This window comes from Melozone crissalis, unplaced genomic scaffold (assembly GCF_028551555.1).
Source record: "Melozone crissalis strain CALT ecotype California unplaced genomic scaffold, PUWL_Pcris_2 ptg000032l_1, whole genome shotgun sequence".
NCBI classification, from domain to species: Eukaryota; Metazoa; Chordata; class Aves; order Passeriformes; family Passerellidae; genus Melozone; species Melozone crissalis.
The window spans coordinates 3,699,099-3,706,563 of NW_026535810.1; positions in this window are offsets into that span (position 1 = coordinate 3,699,099).

The window sequence follows — 7,465 nt, forward strand, 5'->3', positions numbered from 1 at the left end:
GTCCTGCTCCTCCGGGCCCTGCTCTGCCTCCCTCCGGGTTCTGGCTGAGGTCCCTCTGTCCCTCCCAGCCCTGCTCTGCCCCTCCCGGCTCTGCTCTGCCCCTCCCGGCTCTGTTCAGGTCCCTCTGTCCCTCCGGGCCCTGCCCTGCCCCTCCCGGCCCTGCTCTGCCCCCCCATCCTGGTTCAGGGTCTCCTTCGGCCGGCTCGGGTTTCTGTTGCAGCAATCAAACCCACAAGTAGCTCTGAGCACCAGCGCACATGGAGAGAATGCAAATCCAGCTGTGCCCCTGTTTATGGAAATAGGGCGTATCTGTGCTTGGTTTGAAGAGTTAGCACAAATAGCTGCATTAATAATTGCTGTGAAATATTCAGTGTCCTCCTTTTGGGTGCCTCGGTAGTGTCAAGACCAACTTGTGTGATTACAGTTCCAGTTCAGAGAGCACCCACAGCCTCACAGGCAGCTTTTGTTCCTGCCTGGATTGATGATGGTGATCCACTCTGGGACCACTGGTCAGGAAAAGCTCTTAGCTGGGAGCTCCTGGTCTGTCACTCCATGTTTGGGGTGTGTGAGTCAAGGGCAGCAAGTTACAATACAAGGACTGGAGCTAGGCAATGTTTTGGCAGCTTTAGTGTGGATCCAGAGATGGAGACAGCTCATTCCACCTTGGCTCATCTCCAGCATCATCCCACCAATGCCAGGGACATGTCACCATTTTAACAAAGGAGAATTCTGACCACTTTGCTCCACGCTGTCTTGTCCTAATCCCTCCTGGAAGCTGATGTCCAGCCCTCGTGGGTGCTGCTGAGCTGGGGCACAGGAGGGCTGGGGGCCACCATGCTTTATGTGCTGCCATTCCCAGAGTCTGCTCCTGGGGCGAGGTGTCCCCTCCTTCAGGTTGTGCTGGAGTTTGGTGTCTGGCCATGGCAGCTGCACTGCAGAACCTGTGTGGAGGGTGACCCTGCCAGGGGACATTGGGTGCCTTGTCCATGAGAAGGGCTCCTCCAGCAGGCACTGAGGGGATGATGGCAGAGCAGTGCTCTGTCCCCCAGTGGGGACATGGGGTTGGTGTGCCAGCTGCACAAACCCCCCTGGGAGTGGACACTGGAGCTCTCAGAGCTGAGGTGGTCCCACTCAGACCCCTCTGCTCTCACTGAGACATTTGGAGCCACCTTGAGCCAGGGTGACAAACAAACGTCTCTCTGCTCTTCCTTTCTTCAGAACTTCATCCTGAAGCAACTGCTTGAAAACTTCACCATTGAAAAGTTTCACTTCCCAAATAGTGCTGTGCTATAAATACCCTGTGCAGTGGGATATGACATTTACTCCCACACAAGACACAGCAGGCTTTGTAACTTGCAAACTCATTAACCCTTGAGTGGACACAAGGTAAGGAGCTTGTGGGACAGACTTGTGTTGCAGTTCCTGCCGCTGCCTCTGCAGCAGAATCTGATCAAAACTCAGCTCCACAAATACACTCCTAAGTATCTGAGGTGGGTGACATCTGTTTCTGGTGACTCCCAGAAAAGTGATTTTTAGGGAGCTGAGTTTGGAAAGCTGTTAAGGAATCATCACAACAGGAGAAACCCTGTAATCTACAAGAAAAAGAGCACTCAAATTCCTTAAACTGAACAAGGAATTTGAACTTTTAATAATCTCAGCTTTGTCTTTCCAGTGCTCATTTCCTCTTTGATAAAGGCAGTGCCACTGCCTCTGCAGCAGAATCTGATCAAAACTCAGCTCCACTAATACACTCCCAAGTATCTGAACTGAGTGACATCTGTTTCTGGTGAACCTGTGACTCCCAGAAAAGCGATTTTTAGGGAGCTGTTGCAGCCTGTGAGCTGCTGTGGGCTGCTGGAAAGGAAACAGGAGGGGGATTGCACACACAGTTCCTGCAGTTCCACTGGAAAAACTCACTTCTTCCAGCTGTTTGCACAGCACAGAGTGAAGATGTTGCTTTAGGAATATTAGTGCTTTATTCCACTCTTATCAACTGATCTCAGAGCACTTTCCTGTCCAAACCAAAGCAGTACTTAAGTTAGTTTGCTTTTATTTCCGATTCTGCAACTGATTTATGATCCTTGACAAATTTCTTAGTTCCTTGGTTTCATTTCCATGTAAAACAAAGGGTAACTGCTTTTCTTTTGTTCTTTACCTGTTGTGTATAGTTATCATAGAGACATGGAATGGTCTGGGATGGAAGCCCAAAATGAGATGGAAAACCCATCCAGTCCCATCCCTGCCATGGCAGGGACACCTTCCACTGTCCCAGGGTGCTCCAAAGCCTGCCCAGCCTGGCCTTGGACACTGCCAGGGATCCAGGAGCCACAGCTGCCTGCCCAGGGACTGCCCACAGGGAACAACTGCTTTCTTACCATAGAATCAGAGAATGGTTTGGCTTGGAAGGGACCTTAAAGGTCATATATATATATGAGATGATAGATAGATAGATAGATAGATAGATAGATAGATAGATAGATAGAATAAAGACATATACTAGAAATTCAGCCATTAGGCTCTGTCTATGTCAGGTGCACTGACTGAAGTGCTGGGGTGCTGATGTTTCATAAATTTACTATAGAAATTTATAAATATCCTTTCTCTCTCTGTGTATACATGTCTCAATGGGTGTAGGTTTGTAATATTTGTATCTTTCCTATTGAGAAAGAGCTGAAGTCACCTAGATGGGTAGATTTTACAATGAGTGGGTCATTTATCTCATCCCCTTGCATAACCTCACCTCAAGCAAGGTGTGTGTCAGGGCAAGTCAAGAGCAGGATTGTCAGAGCAGCCCAGTGCTGCTGCTGCTCCTCTGTGGATAATGCAGCCCAAGGTTTTGCAAGTGTGTGGTGTTGGCATGTGAGTGTTTGTGTGCTGCTTGAAAGACTTTGCAGGGAGGGTTCATGTGAAGCTGTGTCCAGGAGGTTTAGGTTGGACATCAGGAGAAACCTCTTCCCCCCAGAGGGTGCTGGCACTGCTCAGGCTCCCCAGAAAATGGGCACAAGGCTGCCAGAAAATGGGCACAGGCTGCCAGAGCTCCAGGAGGGTTTGGACAACGCTCCCAGGGATGCCCGGGGTGGGATTGTTGGGGTGTCTGTGCAGGGCCAGGAGTTGGACTGGATGATCCCTTCCAGCTTGGGATATTCCATGATTCTGTGAGAAAATGCCTTGGGATATTCATGGCTCTACAAGAGAAATGAATCCTAGCATTGGAAATGGGCTGGGGCATATGAAAACAAACAAATTCAGGCCTTTGTAGAATGGCTTTGATTCCCATTCTAATCTCAGCTCCATGACATAGATGTGATCCCTCCCAAGCGCTTGTGCCAGTGAAAATGCCTCAATGGCTTCCCAAACTTTTTCATCAGCTCTTCTGCACGCCGAGCAGTTCCAAGTAATCAGAGACCGGCCCTGCAGGGAATACTCTGCAGCACAGCTTCCTCTTGTCTTTGCCAACCCCCGCTGCAGCCGCCTGTGCTCCTGAGCGAATTCTGCCTCGGGCTATGGCAGCAGACACGCGGCAGGCAGGGAGCAGCAGAGGGCACGGCCAGGGGGCCGCAGCTCCTCGGTCTGATCGTTTATGGGCACCAGGAGCGAGTAAACATCGATTTCCCCTCTCTGCTGCGAGCTCAGCTGGGGATTTCAGTGCCCCTCTGACCGACTTACTGAGTTTTGATCAGATTCTGCTGCAGAGGCACTGGCACTGCCTTTATCAAAGAGGAAATGAGCACTGGGAAGACAAAGCTGAGATTATTAAAAGTTCAAATTCCTTGTTCAGTTTAAGTTCTTTTTCTTGTAGATTACAGGATTTCTCCTGTTGTGATGATTCCTTAACAGCTTTCCAAACTCAGCTCCCTAAAAATCGCTTTTCTGGGAGTCACCGGAAACAGATGTCACCCACCTCAGATACTTAGGAGTGTATTAGTGGAGCTGAGTTGTGATCAGATTCTGCTGCAGAGGCAGTGGCACTGCCTTTATCAAAGAGGAAATGAGCACTGGGAAGACAAAGGTGAGATTATTAAAAGTACAAATTCTTTATTCAGTTTAAGGAATTTGAGTGTTCTTTTTCTTGTAGATTACAGGGTTTCTCCTGTTGTGATGATTCCTTAACAGCTTTCCAAACTCAGCTCCCTAAAAATCACTTTTCTGGGAGTCACAAGTTCACCAGAAACAGATGTCGTTCACCTCACATACTTAGGAGTGTATTAGAGAATAAGCCCCAAATCTTTGTCAGAATATTACAAAAGGCATGTGGTGGGTTTTTTTAAAGCCCCAGTTCTGATAATTAAGCAGTAAATGGAAAATTCAAATACTGCTTTTTGAAAAGGAATTGTTAATATATAATTTGTAGAGATCAGGTTCATGAATGGTGAGAAGTTGAGAAGTTGATATTTCTATTTGATTGAATACTTTTTTTTTTAAACTGATGACTTTTAATCCAAAATGAGCAATACTTTCCTCCCAGGGAGCTGGTTCTAATTCAACTCTTTGTACCCATTTGTAAACAACATGTCCCAAGTACAACCTTTACTCATTAGCACTTTGATCTACATAGACAGAGGGAGGGAAAAGTGTGCTGGACTTTGTGACCAGCATCTCAAGGGATTTGTCTTTGCTGATGTGTAGAGATGAGGGATGGGAAGTCAATGGAGGTGCCTGTGCACAGCATTTATGGAGTTCTCATCCTCCATGGAGTGTTTCAGCAGCAGGAGGAGCCAGCAGTGACATTCCCTGCAGGTTCTGCTCTGTGTACAAAGAGGACTTTGTCCCTAGATCGCTGCTCTGGTCACATCCCACTGTGGTTTCACTATGAGCAGATTAAAAGTTTGCTGGTAACGTCACACACAACAAGCTGAGAAGTGCCAGGCAGGGTCCAAAAGCCACCCTGGCTTGCTGGGACTCCAGGCTGAGGTGTGCAGGAAGAAAAATTCCCTGGCTTGCTGGGATTCCAAGCTGAGGTGTGCGGGTCATTCCAAAATAAACCATGGCTTGTTGCAAGCAAGACACCTGGAAAAAAGGAATTTGGCTTTATGTTTCCAATGATGGCTGAGCTTCCACTGCAGGGTTATGGCAGCACTTCACAAAATCACAGAATCATTCATTGCAGAAAAGACCTTTAAGATCAAAACTACCATGGTCACCACTAAACCATGGCATGCAGTGCCACAGCCACACACTTTTCAAACACTCCAGGGATGGTGGCTGCACCACTGTCCTGGCCAAAGCTGACCCTTTTTAGGAACAGCTTTTCCCTAATATCCAACCTAAACCTCCCCTGGCACAACCTGAGCCATTCCTCCTGTCCCATCATGTGTTTCCTGGGAGAGGATGCTGATCCCCACCTGGCTGCAAGAATTCATCCAGTTAGCAATTTTTAAAGGCCATGGGAAGAGGACACAAATTGAGTGGCTTACTTGGGTTTCAAAGTCTCCTCTTCCCCAAATTTCAGTGGTCTGTAAATCACAGAGCCATGGAATGGTTTGTGTTGGAAGGGACCTTAAAAACCATCTCATTCCACCCCCCTGCCATGGGCAGGGACATCTCCCACTATCCCAGGTTGCTCCATGCCCCACCCAACCTTCCAGAGAACTAAAATATATTAATAAATGGTCGTTTATATGAATAATATGACCATATATATATGACCATTTCTATAAATACATATGACCAATAATGACACAATATATTAATAAATGACCATTTTCATGTCCATTTCTCTCTTTCCTCAGTCCAGAGGGAGGGCAGGAAGGTGAACAGCATCACATCTGTGCTGCTGCCTCTTAGACAAGGCTTTGTCATCCTACTGGGACTGATTCTTGCTGGACAATGAAGCCCAGGGCTGGATGTCTCCTCTGAGGACAGGCTGAGAGCTGTGGTTCAGCCTGAAGAGGAGAAGGCTCAGAGGTGAGCTCAGAGCCCATTCCAGTGCCTAAAGGGGCTCCAGGAGAGCTGGAGAGGGACTGGGGACAAGGGATGGAGGGACAGGGCACAGGGAATGGCTTCCACTGCTGAGAGCAGGGTTAGGTGGGATATTGGGAATTGGGAATTGTTCCCTGTGAGGGTGAGCAGGCCCTGGCACAGGGTGGCTGCCCCTGGATCACTGGCAGTGCCCAAGGCCAGGTTGGATGGAGCTTGGAGCCACCTGGGACAGTGGAAGGTGTCCCTGCCACGGCAGGGGTGGCACTGGGTGGTGTTTTAGGTCCCTTCCCACCCAAACCATTGTGGGATCCCATGATTTACAGGACCCCAGGGATAGATGTGAAGTGCTGGTGTTCTCTGGAGCAAAGCCCCAGCACAGGGGCTGAGGGAGGTGACTTTGGGCAGGGTGAGGTGACCTGGGTGTCACAGACAGACCCCTGGCTGTGTCTGCAGGGGCTGCCCTGGGCTGGGGCTTTGGGCACAGTGAGCAGAGCCCATGTCCCTCTCACTGCTGGTCCCTTCCTCAGCCCTCACCCCCTGCTCACACTGTGGTGAAGCAGCAGGGCTGGCTCCAGGACAAGGCTCTGCTCCCAGCACTGCAGATGTGGGCTTTGAACAAAGCTCAGCTGGACAAACAGCGTGGGACGGAGCCCACACAGCTCCAGGCGGTTCAGCTCTGCACTGGAGTGCCAGAATGTGGGGTCTTGTTGTGAAACATCCCAAGTTCCGTGTCTGTCTGTCTGTCTGTCTGTCTGTCAGGTGTGCGGGATCCCCTGGCTGTGCACAGTGTCAGGAAAATCTGTCCCAGCTTCCTGGGATCCCTGCTCAGCCTCCTGCCAGGCTGGGATGCTCTGAGCCCTCCCTCACTCAGGGCAGCAGCAGGACCCACACAGGGAGTGGAACAAGAGCAAATCCCGAGAGCCCCGGCATAGGGAGCCCTGGGGGGCTCAGCTGTTGTGCAGTTTTCCCTTCTGGAATGTTCCCTTTCATCCCAGCCTCTGGCCTCCACCTGAACCGTCTGAAACCCCGATGTGAAAAATTCGTGTATTTTATGATTGGCTTTTGGCAAATATTCAAATGAATATTATATGTGTTGTGTTAGAAAGTAATGCTGTGTTAATTCTCTTAAGTAGTATGTTAAATACAGTTTTAGGTTATAAAAAATAGAAACTATGCTATGTAGGATACTTTTTTTAAAGAAAGGACTTGCAGCAAGATAGCAGCCACAGGACACCTGAATCTTTCAGAGAAAGGGAATTTATTGCTGCATTATTAGAAGAAACTAAATTCTTCCCGCCTTGAAGGCACTGTTAGGATTCAGAGGAAGAAGTTGAGGATGACCAGACAGAATCCTGTGTTTGAATGGCATTTATGCATCATGTATGAAGTGTATGAATATGCAACAGGCTGTTGCTTTTAAGGGTTAATCCTCTGTTAACGAGTGTCCTTTGTCGGGCTCGTGCTGCCCAGAAAAAGGTACCTGTACTGTCAAAACTCTTTGTATTTATTGTCTCATATTGTCCTAATTCAATTTGTCCAAATCATT